The following is an 11,675-nucleotide window of genomic DNA, read 5'->3' as shown; positions in this document are numbered from 1 at the left end:
CTGACTTTTGGATTTCTCAGCTCTCAGAACCACAGGGTCCGTTTTCATTCTGTTTCCCTCTCTTACAGTTGTTATCGCTCTGATCATAAAGAAACACATCCCTGTTCCTTGAAAGTGAGAATTTTGCAGTCACAACTGCTTAGGGGTGATTGGATCACAGCTTGCAGTAACACTGAACACAGTGGAGAACAGGGAGCTGAGGGGTTAATGGAGAAATAAGCTTCCCGAGAAGAGGAAAAGCCGAGGCCCCGCTGGGAGTCGAACCCAGGATCTCCTGTTTACAAGACAGGCGCTTTAACCAGCTAAGCCACGGAGCCCACGCGCGCGCCGGGGCTTGTGCTGCACCTGCCCCTGCACCAGATGCGGTCGGCGCGCCAGAGCCGCGCGGGGCAGCCGGTGTCCCGGGAAGACGCGCGCTCACCCGGCGGCGCCGCGGGCGCGTGAGGACTCCCGGCACCTCGCTCAGCCCAAGAACGACCCTGGGCAGCAGTCGGGGCCCCGCTCTTGCGTCCCAGCTAGGGCGCGTGTTCCCGGAGCGGCCTCGCAGCGCAGACGCCAGGGTCGCACGCGCGAAGGTAGCGTCTCTCAGGAAGGGGCTCCGGGCAAGACTCTTGGGCCGCACGCCCAGGGCCGCCCTCGCGCTCGGCAGGGACTCGGACCGGGGTCGGGTCGGGCAGAGAAGAGGGTGCGGGGACGCGGAGCGCGGCTGTCAGTCACGTCGCGGTCTCGGACCCGTCACACAAGCGCGGGTGGAGGGCGGGGGGAGGCAGGCGCAGGGGCCCCGCCCGCCCCAAGGTGTGTCCTGGGTCCAGGTCCAGCCCTCCTAAGGTGGGGAGCAGCTTCACGGATCCTGCGGCCCACTACCCTGCCCGCTCCTGCACAACCAAGGCCTCGTCCTGAGAGCAACGCGCCATCAGCGGGCGGAGAGGGGACGCCTGCTCCCCTCTAACACCATCCTCGAGGTCGCACCCCCGCAGTGACACGCACCCCCGAGGTCGCACCCCGCGGTGACCCGCACCCCGAAGTTGCACCCCCGCGGTGACCCGCACCCCCTCCCCGAGGTCGCACCCGGGGCGCGGAGACCGGGGCTCGAGGGAGGCACCTGGCTGCAGCGCGCGCCCGTGGGAGGGACCTGGGACTCCCGGGGTCTGTGGGCCGGGCCTGGACGGCGGAAGTGGAGGGGCGGAGGGGCTGAGCCTGGGAGGCGAGACTGGGCGTGGGAGGTGACCCCAGAACCCGGCCAGACGGCGCTGTGGGCTCCGGACCGGGAGGACCTCTACTCTCCCCACCCGCAGGGCCTGAAGACCCTCACTAATGCAAACGGATGCCCGCCCTAAACTTTGGGTGTTTGTTTCTGTCTCTGTGTCTCACTCTTTGTCCGCACGCACAACCGGGACTTCAGCTCCACTCAGTAGGGAGGATGCAGGGATGGGCTGGGATCCCCAACGACTTCCACCCGCACAGTTCGAAAACACCTCCCTGCTGTCTCCCGCGCCCCCAGACGCAGCCCACCGCACACCCGAGACTCAACTCAGCGTGATCTACAGATTCAGTGCAATCGCAATCAGAATTCCAGCAAGTCATCTCACGAATATTCACAAACCGACTCTACAGCGTCTATGGGGACACAAATGACTCAAATAACCACCACGAAACCGAAGAACAAAGTTGGCGGACTGTCACTACGTAACCTCAGATTTACCATAAAGTGACCAGAATAAAGTCAGTGTGGTGCTGGTGAAGAAAATAGACAAACAGATCAGTGGAGCAGAAGAGAGAGCCCAGAAATAGACCCGAGGAGTCGACTGATGGCTGAGCGAAGGCCGTACATGGAGCGAAGAGGGTCTCTTCAACAATGGTGCCGGAACAACGGGATGTCCACGTGCAGGAAAAAGTGAGTCTAGTGCAGAACTAGACACAGACCTTACAGCCTTTACAGAACGTCACTCAAAATGGATCCTAGACCTGTATTTAAAATGTAAAACCATCGAATTCCAGAAAGTAACACAGAGGAAACAGGTGGCTTTGGGTTTAGTGATGACTTCTTAGATACAACACCCAAAACATGATTCATGAGAGGAAAACGTGATAACGTTGGACTTCATGAGAACTGAGAATTTCTGTTCTGCAAGACACTGATCAGAATATGAGAAGACACACTACAGATCGGGAGAAAATATTGGCAAAAGACATAGCTGAGAAAGGACTGTTACCCAACCTTTGCAAAGAACTCTTAAAACTCAACAAAAAAGAAACAACTCAATTTATACTATTTTTTCCCATAATAATAAGCATACTCTTTAATCCCTATGGCCTCTTGACCCCACCCACCCACCTCCCCTCTGGTAACCACCAGTTTGTTCTCTATAGTTAATAGTCTGTTTCTTGGTTCCTTTCTCTCTCTCTTGTTTTCTCTTTGCTTTTCCCCCCTCTGCTCATTTGTTTTGCTTCTTAAATTCCACATAGGAGTGAAATCACATGGTATTTGTCGTTCTCTGACTGACCTATTTCCCTTCGCATCATACCGTCTAGCTCCATCCATGTTGTTGCGAACGGCAAGGTTTCATTCTTTTCTCAAGGCTGAGTACCATCCCATTGTACCTATAAACCACATCATCCTTACCCACTCATCGCTCAGTAGACACTTGGGCTGCTTCCACAATTTGGCTATCGTTGATCGTGCTGCAATAAACACAGGGGTGCATGTATCCTCTTGAATTCGTGTTTTTATGTATTTTTAGGTAAATACCCAGTAGTGTGATTCCTGGACCATAGGGCAGTGTTATTTTTAGATTTTTGAGGAACCTCCACACTGTTTCCACAGTGGCTGCATCAATTTCCATTCCCACCACCAGTGCACGAGGGCTCCTTCTTCTGCACATCCTCTCCCAACACTTGTTCTTTCTTGAGCTGTTCTGACAGGTGTGAGCTGATATATCACGGGAGTTTTGATTTGCATTTCCCTGACGATGAGTGAGGTTGAGCAGCTTGCCATGTGTCTGTTGGCCATGTGTATGTCGTCTTTGGAGATGTCTGCTCATGTCTTCTGCCCATTTTTTAACTGGGTTATTTGTTTTTGGAGTTTTGTTGTATCAGCTCTTTCTATGTCTTGGATACTAACCGTTTATCAGGAATGTCATTTGCAAATATCTTCTCCCATTCACTGGGTTGACTTTTAGTTTTCTTCGTGGTTTCCTTTGCTGTGCAGAAGTGGGTTTTTTCTTGATATAGTCGCAAAGACTCAATTTTTTAAAAGTGCAAAGATCTGAACAGACAACAAAGAAGACGCCGAGATGACAAATAAGCCTACGGAAAGTTGCTCACACCGTATGTCATTAGGGGATTGCAGACGAAAGCAGCAAGGAGATACCACGAGCTAGCGATTAGCGGGCCCAAACCCAGTACCCTTGCAGCACTAATGGTCGGTGGCAATGTGGAGTCACAGGAGTCACAGCTAATTCATTGCTGGTGGGAACGCGAAAGGGTGCAGCCACTGCGAGAAGTCAGCCGGGCAGCTTCTACAAAACTCAACAGTCTTGCCATGCACCAGTGGTCACGCCTCTCTGCACTTACCCAAATGAACTAAAAACTTACAACCACACAGAAGGCCATATGCAATCTTTACGGTAGCTTTATTTAATCCGACACCTGGAAGCAGCCGAGGTGTCCTTCATCAGGTGAGTGGAAACCACGGTGGAATATGATTCCCCGACAGCAGAAATGTTCTACCAGGTACAATGCGAGACGGAGGGTCGTGCGCACACATCACGAAGTAAAAGCAGCCAATCTGAAAAGCCATCATCTTGAATGATTCCAGCGTTATACATTAGGCGACAAAACTATGGAGACAGTGAAGAGGTCAGTGGCTGCGAGCGGTTCCGGGGGGGTTGGCTGTGGGGAGCACAGGAGATGACTAGGGCCAGGAAAACATTTTTGTATGACACTGTACCGGATGCGCGTGTCATTACACACTCGTCAAAACCCATAGAAAGTCAATGCAAAGATGATCTCTACTAGAAGTGTGGATTTTAGTTGACTGATAGTGTGTCAGTATTGGCTCCGTATATAATAACAGATGCACAACGAACACAAGGTAATAATGGAGGAAACTGGTGGGGGGCACTAAGAGGTAATGTGGAAACTGTCCTTTCTGCTCCATTTCTTCTATAAACTAAAACTGCTCAAAAACATAAGGTTTTAAAAATGTCTAAAAGGATAATGAACTGTGAAGACAAAAATAATGTTTTTCTTGAAAACTAAAAGCACAGCTATCACATGACCCACCCATTACACAGGCGGTTACTTATCTCAGAGAAGCGAAACTTACATCACACGAAGCCTGGATACGAACGTTCATAGAAGTTTCATTTCTCAAAGCATAAAACTGTAGGTGCCAAGGTCCTTCAGCGGGTGGAGAGTTAAACCCTGGTCTATCCACACCATGAGATATCTCAGCAATGAAGGAACGGCTAGTACATTTAAGACATACATTATCTCAAAATAGTTATGATAGAGGAAAGAACTCATCTACGGGGATTGTGCTATGTTATTCCATTTAGTAAAAATACAGAAAATGCAACTAATGTATAGTGACCAAGAGAAGAATGGTTTCCTGGGGATGCCGGCGCGAGGTTGGGGGAGACAAAGAGAAGGACTCATTACTGGGCAGCATGAAGTAGTTTGGGAAGTAATGGATATGCTGGAACCTGGATTGTAGTGATGGTTTTATGTGTGTAATCGTATCACAAAGCTAAAAATGTGTTCATTGGAATACATTCAGTGCATTGTGTATCAAACGAGCCTCAGTAAACGCTGTATCCCCTTTTCTTGACAGAGAGACACAGAGAGAGAGCGTGCACGATGAAGCAGAGGAGGCCAGGGGCAGAGGAGGGAAGAGAGAGAATCTTAAGCACACTCCCCACTGACTGCAGACCCCCTGCAAGGCTCAATCTCACCACCCTGAGATCACGACCCTGAGATCACGACCCTGAGATCACGACCCTGAGACCACGACCCTGAGATCACGACCCTGAGATCACGACCCTGAGATCACGACCCTGAGATCACGACCCTGGCCCCTGAGATCACGACCCTGAGATCATGACCGGACCGGCTTCAAGAGTCAGCGCTAAAGGACCGAGCCACCCGGCACCGTGCACCTCCTTTAAAAAAGGAATGAAAAGGAATCGAAAGGATGTGGAAATTATAGTGAATTTTTCCATGTTAAGCAAGCGTGATAATAGCTAACAGGGCTTCCGAAAAGAAGATACGTTTAAAATATACACATCGATTTTAGGTCAGAAATGTTAGTGAATTTAGGGGTGCCGGGCGCCTGGGTGTCTCAGTCGTTGGATCTGCCTTCAGCCCAGGCCCTGATCCCAGAGTCCTGGGATCTAGCCCTGGGATCGAGCCCCATCGGGCTCCCTGCTCTGCTAGGGAGCCTGCTTCTTCCTCTCCACTCCCCTGCTTGTGTTTCCCTCTGCTGCTGTCTCTCTCTGTCAAATAAATAAATAAAATCTTAAAAAAAAAAAAAAGAAATGTTAGTGAATTTAAAATGCGCCAGTGTCCTTTTGTTATCCAGAGAATAGGAAAAGGACTGATGAAAGGTTTAACAAAGTAAACTTTGTTTTAATGTGTACTTACTTGTTTTCACGTGAGGGTAGCCGCGCGGAGATACAATGTATGACTTTAAAACCAACAAAAGAAAAATGTCACTTTTGGTGATAACACACCCAATGAAAACCATTAATCCAGATTTTTAAAAATGTGCTCAGACACCTGTGGTTCCTGTCAGAAGGAACCAGTCAGGCGGTTCCTGTTAAGGGACAAGGCAGAAGGAACTGGGCTCCCAGGGATTCCAGGCAACTTCCTGCCCTGAAGCCCTGGCCTCTGTGATTAGAAAAGTTCAGAGAACGCAAAGGCGGAGAGGCTACAGCTGATGCCATCGAATGTGCTGTTCAGAAAGTTTCCTGATGTCCAGGGCCATGAGGTCCCAGGACAGATCCCAGAGATCCCCCATGAGATCCCCGACGTCCTGGCTCTGCTTCTGCGCCGGGACGAGCCCCTCCGGCTGGGCCACAGTCACTGGACATGGTCCTAGGGCAGCAGGCTCGGGCAGAGCGGTCTGGTTGGGCGTGAGTTTCAGAAAAGAACTGGAAGAGAGCCCGGTTTCACTTGGATGAAGGGAAGACATTGCCCTAAACTATGGGATTTCTGCCTAAACTATGGTGAGAAATAAACAGGGTAGAGGCAGAGGCCATGGTGAGAGGGCTCTCCACCACTCCTCATCCCTGCCGAACAGACTCGGAGAACAACTCACGGAGGCGGATCTCCAGCCGACTTCCGTTGCCTCCTCAAACCAGCTTCAGGAGGCGTACCAAGTGGACACCAACTCCAGTCTTTCAGGGAACCGGGCAGCGTGGCAGCCTGGCATCTTAGGACAGAACTGCTCCCCTCCCTGCGCTTGTATACGGTCCTTCTGCGTACCCCACAGACTCTTCATGGCACACACAGGAGCCCACGAAGGTCTCGAGGCGTTCCACGAGCACACCACTGCCAGCTCCCACAGAGAGGACAAAAGGAAGGAAGTCCCCACACTGTACGGTGAAGAACCCGGCTGATGATGGGGTCATCAGCTGCGCACAGGGACCAGCCCCGCGAGCATGGAACCACCTCCCGGGGCAGAGGCTCTGCGCCTCAGGAGATGATTCCCAGGCCTTGACATCCAGCTAGAATGCTGTTTGCCTGGCTGAACTCTGAACATCCAGAAGGGATTCGGAAAATTCATTCTGCAGTTACTTAGGACTGAGGACTCCTTCCCTTCAAGCGCATCCCTCTTAAATGGGAAAAGTCTACCGTGGTGTCCTGTACCTGCCCCACCACTGCATTTTGGGGAGCAGAGAACTTGTGGCTTTCACGGCTGCAAATGGAGAGGAATTGCGCCCAGAATGGCTTCTACTAGAGCCTAACTCATCCTACTCGGGGAGGTGTAGATGAGTTGATGCTGAACCGAGTTGAGATCTGGGGAGACTGGGATGGGGTGGGCATTGTTTCATGTGAGAGAGGCGTGGGGAACCAGGCGGCAGGCGATGTTGGGTGTAGTGAGTGTCTCCCCCCGCCCTGGATCTCCATTTCCTAATCACCAAAACCCGTGAGAGGTTGTCTTGCATGGCAAAAGGGACCTTGAGGATGTGACTGGGGTGCGGATCTTGGATGGGAAGAGCATCCTGGCCTCCCCAGGTGGGCTCAATGCAATCACAAGGGGCCTGGAAGACGGTGGGAGGAGGGTCCGAGTCAGAGAAGATGTGAGAACAGAAGCAGAGGTCGGAGCGGCAGGGTCCTGTCAGGAGCTAAGGAATGGGGGCAGCCTCTGGAAGGTGGAAGAGGCAGGGAGGAATTCTCCCCTGGGGCCTCTAGAAGGCAGGCAGCTCTGTCACCTCTTGGTTTGAGCCCCCGAGGACCCATGCGGACTTCTGACCTCCAGGACTGTCAGATCCTAAACTGATTCTGTTTTAAGGGACTAAGGTTTCGGTAAATTTCTCGGGCAGCAGACAGACAGACAGACATGCAACAAAAACAGACTCGCGATGCAGGTGTGCGCTGTGGTCGGTCCCTGCGCCCCAACGAAACCCTTGGAAGGACTCCCGCCCCATTTTTAACCCCGGCACCCGGACTGGGCACCCGGACTGGGAGCTCGGTGGGTGAGCGGGTCCTTGTGTCCGCGGACACACTTCTTTCTCGCAGGACGCGTGTCCGAGCGACAAAAGTCTCGTGCCTTCTCTGAGGCTCGAACTCAGGACCTTCAGATTATGAGACTGACGCGCTGCCCACTGCGCTAAGAAGGCACTGGCGCGGCCCCCAGCAGCCGCGTTCACGGTCCGCTCTCCAGGTCGCGGGCCGCTTCCGACCGCCTGGGCTCCGGCCGAGGGAACCGTGCGCTGCGGCTCACGAGCGCCGCGGCCCCAGTGGGTCCTCGGTGACGCCGACGGGGGTCCCCGCGTCCCGGGAACGCGCTCGCTGCCGGGGGACCGCGTCGCACGCGCACCGGGGAGGGGCCCGCGCCGGCTGTGCACGGACCTCCAGACCGCGACGAGCACAGGCGCCCGCGAGCCGCGCCCCGAGGTCGGGGACAGGACAGGCTGTCAAGGCGACACCCGCCGCTAAAGCGGAGAGGGCCCCCGGCCTGTCGGATCGGAGCGCATCGTCCGTGCGCCCTTTATTAAGCTCGGAAACACCATCCACTCGGCTTTGTGCCTGTGGAAGTCGCTGGATTTGAAAAGCTCCGATTCTGGGAACCGGGGTAACGTCTCCCACTGTTACTTCAGGCGGACACCGGGCACGACCGGTCGTCGGGTGAATTCTCCTGACTGGTAGGAAGGGTGATGATGCGCTTTACCCGGAGATGCTCTCTAAGCCACCGCAGGCGTTGGCGCCAATCCATCTACAGCTTTTCTTTAGGCACTTTTTTTTTTTTTTAACCGCGTCCACTTCACAGATGAGGAATGAGACCCAGCCAGCCCACGTGACTCGCAGCGGCCCGGTTACTGTCGGTGGGGCGGCTGGGACGAGAACGGTGGGGCTGGGGGCCCGGGGGGCTCTCCCGCGTCCGGCGGACCGCACCTGCAGAACGCACGCCCGAAAGTGCGTCTGTTTGCAGGCTGCTTCCCTCCGGGACCGCACGAGAAGCAGGTGCAGGGACGCTTCCCACGGCTGGAGACGGCCTGGTTTTGTCCCCGCGGACCTAGAGCCCCGGAATCCTGGCTTCGCGGGACTCCCGGGGTCAACAGTCCCGCTGGGAAAGTTTGGGGGAGGGGGTCTGACCGCAGCAGTCCGGGATAAAAGCTGGAGAAATAGAAGTGGGTGGAGACCTCCTGTAGACTTAAACCATGTAGAAAAACCGCAGGTAAGCGGGTATGTGGTAGCGTGGCCGAGCGGTCTAAGGCGCTGGATTAAGGCTCCAGTCTCTGCGGGGGCGTGGGTTCAATCCCACCGCTGCCAACCTTTATATTGCTGACTGGACCGACCTCCTGGGAAGAGGATTGCAATGTCAGTTCTCACAACTGAAGGGCTCTGGAGATTGACAATCAATGTAGAGACTTTAGAAAAAGGACAGTCTGACTGCCAATGATTTATACCTAAAGTCAAAAGGTTCCTACAGAAATGAGTAAAACCTTATGGTTCACAATTACAAAAATGTAACAGTACATACACCTGAAAGTGTACCCTAATTCCACCTTGCTCCACCCACATTGGCTTCACAGCCACATTTAATCATACAAACAATGTTGCAATAACTTACACCCGCATTTCAGAAAGGTGCAGTATTAGACAACTTTCTAAAAGCACGATTGCTCAGTCAAATCATAGTGTGATGGTAATTTTGATGAGTCTTGTCTTAGTCTTCCCCAAATGTTACTAATTCATCTTCCTGCAGCTCCTGGGAAGGGACTGTTTCCTTGACACCCTGACCAGCATTGTACTAATGACAATTAACTGCCATTTATCTCTGACTAAGCTTAATATTGTCATGAGGTCTTTATGTATATTAAGTCATAAAATATTTTCAATATTACATAAGGAAGTTTATATTATTATTCCTGTTTTACAGAGAAGGAGACTAAAGTTAGGACCAGGTAATCCCTTTCCTGTAGGTAGAGGAATCAGGATGTTAATGCCCCCGGTAGACTGAAAAACACCCCCCCCCCCAAAGATACTTTGTTCTAATTCCTGAAAGCTGTAACTATTACCTCATGTGGCCAAATACTGGAGGAGTCTTTGCAAAACAAATTCAGCTAAGGATCTTGAAATGGGGAATTTATCCTGGATTATTCACGTGGACCTTCAGTGTCATCACAAGTGTCCTTATGCCCTTTGTCCAAGAGAGAGGTGGAAAGGGAGAAGGTATGTTGATAGAGAGGCAGAGACAAGCCAGAGACACTGGCAGCCACTAGACTCTGGAAAAAGCAAGGACACATTCTCCCCTACAGCTGCAATAGCCAGTATGACCTTGTCAACACCTTGATTTCCCCCCAATAATACTGACTTTTGGACTTCTGGCCTCCAGAACTCTAACAGGCTACACTGCAGCAAACAGTGGTTTTTGTTTGCTTGTTTGTTTGTTGGCCAATCTGATAGTAAAAGATAGCGTATGAGATACAATGATGTAGTTTCACTTTTGAATTTCACTTGAGAGTAAAGTAATTGAATTTTCACACTTCCATAAGTACTCATGTTTCTTCTTTACAACACGGGGCTAGAACTCAGAGCTCTGAGACCAAGACCTGGGCTAAGACCAAGAGTTCAGTGCTTAACCAACTGAGTCATGCAAGAGCCCATGGCTCATGAACTCAATATTTCTATCCTTTGCAAGATTTTCCCATGAGTTGGAATTTTTCTTGCTGAGGTTTATTTATATTAAGAAAATTAACTCTTCACAATGCAACTTACACATTTTTCTCAGTCTGTACATTTGATTTTTCCCCCTTTGCTTATGCATTTTTTTGAGGGGAGGAGAGTATATCTAAGCAGAATATTGTCTTAATATAGTGAGTTATGCCACTTTGTTTCTTAATTTTTTTCAAAAATTAGTTCTACACCAAGGTTATAAAAATATCTGTCTTGGGAATGTTAGTAGTTTGTGGTTTTATCTATTTCAAATTTATTTTATTGTTGCAGGTGATATATTGAGATTGGTTTTCCTAGACAGCTACTCAACACTGTATGTTGAACACTACATCTACTTTCCTTTACTTGAGTTACACGCTTTCCCATGTTCTCATGTATATATTTATCCCCCACTCAACATTTTTTTTTTTTTTTTTTGCCATATCTGTTACTATCATAATTCCTACCAGTCAGGAGAATTCACCCGACGACCGGTCGTGCCCGGTGTCCGCCTGAAGTAACAGTGGGAGACGTTACCCCGGTTCCCAGAATCGGAGCTTTTCAAATCCAGCGACTTCCACAGCGACAAAGCCGAGTGGATGGTGTTCCGAGCTATAAAGGGCGCACGGAGATGCGCTCCCATCCGACAGGCCGGGGGCCCTCTCCGCTTTAGCGGCGGGTGTCGCCTTGACAGCCTGTCCTGTCCCCGACCTCGGGGCGCGGCTCGCGGGCGCCTGTGCTCGTCGCGGTCTGGAGGTCCGTGCACAGCCGGCGCGGGCCCCTCCCCGGTGCGCGTGCGACGCGGTCCCCCGGCAGCGAGCGCGTTCCCGGGACGCGGGGACCCCCGTCGGCGTCACCGAGGACCCACTGGGGCCGCGGCGCTCGTGAGCCGCAGCGCACGGTTCCCTCGGCCGGAGCCCAGGCGGTCGGAAGCGGCCCGCGACCTGGAGAGCGGACCGTGAACGCGGCTGCTGGGGGCCGCGCCAGTGCCTTCTTAGCGCAGTGGGCAGCGCGTCAGTCTCATAATCTGAAGGTCCTGAGTTCGAGCCTCAGAGAAGGCACGAGACTTTTGTCGCTCGGACACGCGTCCTGCGAGAAAGAAGTGTGTCCGCGGACACAAGGACCCGCTCACCCACCGAGCTCCCAGTCCGGGTGCCCAGTCCGGGTGCCGGGGTTAAAAATGGGCGGGAGTCCTTCCAAGGGTTTTTGGGGCCAGCAGGGACCGACCACAGCGCACAACTGCATCGCGAGTCTGTTTTTGTTGCATGTCTGTCTGTCTGTCTGCCTGCCGA

The 11,675-nt window shown here is 52.3% G+C and overlaps 4 non-coding genes across 4 annotated transcripts; 2 read left to right on the top strand and 2 right to left on the bottom strand.

Moving 5' to 3' along the window:
• Window positions 1-243: 243 nt before the first annotated feature.
• Window positions 244-317, bottom strand: TRNAT-UGU. Its single transcript has one exon. It is a non-coding gene; the product is annotated as a tRNA-Thr (tRNA).
• Window positions 318-7,771: 7,454 nt separating this feature from the next.
• TRNAM-CAU lies at window positions 7,772-7,844 on the bottom strand. Its single transcript has one exon. It is a non-coding gene; the product is annotated as a tRNA-Met (tRNA).
• A 1,072-nt stretch (window positions 7,845-8,916) lies between these two features.
• TRNAL-AAG lies at window positions 8,917-8,997 on the top strand. Its single transcript has one exon. It is a non-coding gene; the product is annotated as a tRNA-Leu (tRNA).
• A 2,374-nt stretch (window positions 8,998-11,371) lies between these two features.
• TRNAM-CAU lies at window positions 11,372-11,444 on the top strand. Its single transcript has one exon. It is a non-coding gene; the product is annotated as a tRNA-Met (tRNA).
• The last annotated feature ends 231 nt before the right edge of the window (window positions 11,445-11,675 follow it).

Source organism: Ursus maritimus, unplaced genomic scaffold (assembly GCF_017311325.1).
Source record: "Ursus maritimus isolate PB19 unplaced genomic scaffold, ASM1731132v1 scaffold_30, whole genome shotgun sequence".
Classification (NCBI taxonomy): domain Eukaryota; kingdom Metazoa; phylum Chordata; class Mammalia; order Carnivora; family Ursidae; genus Ursus; species Ursus maritimus.
The sequence above is the reverse complement of the archived record's forward strand: the minus strand, read 5'-3'. Positions and strand labels throughout refer to the sequence as shown.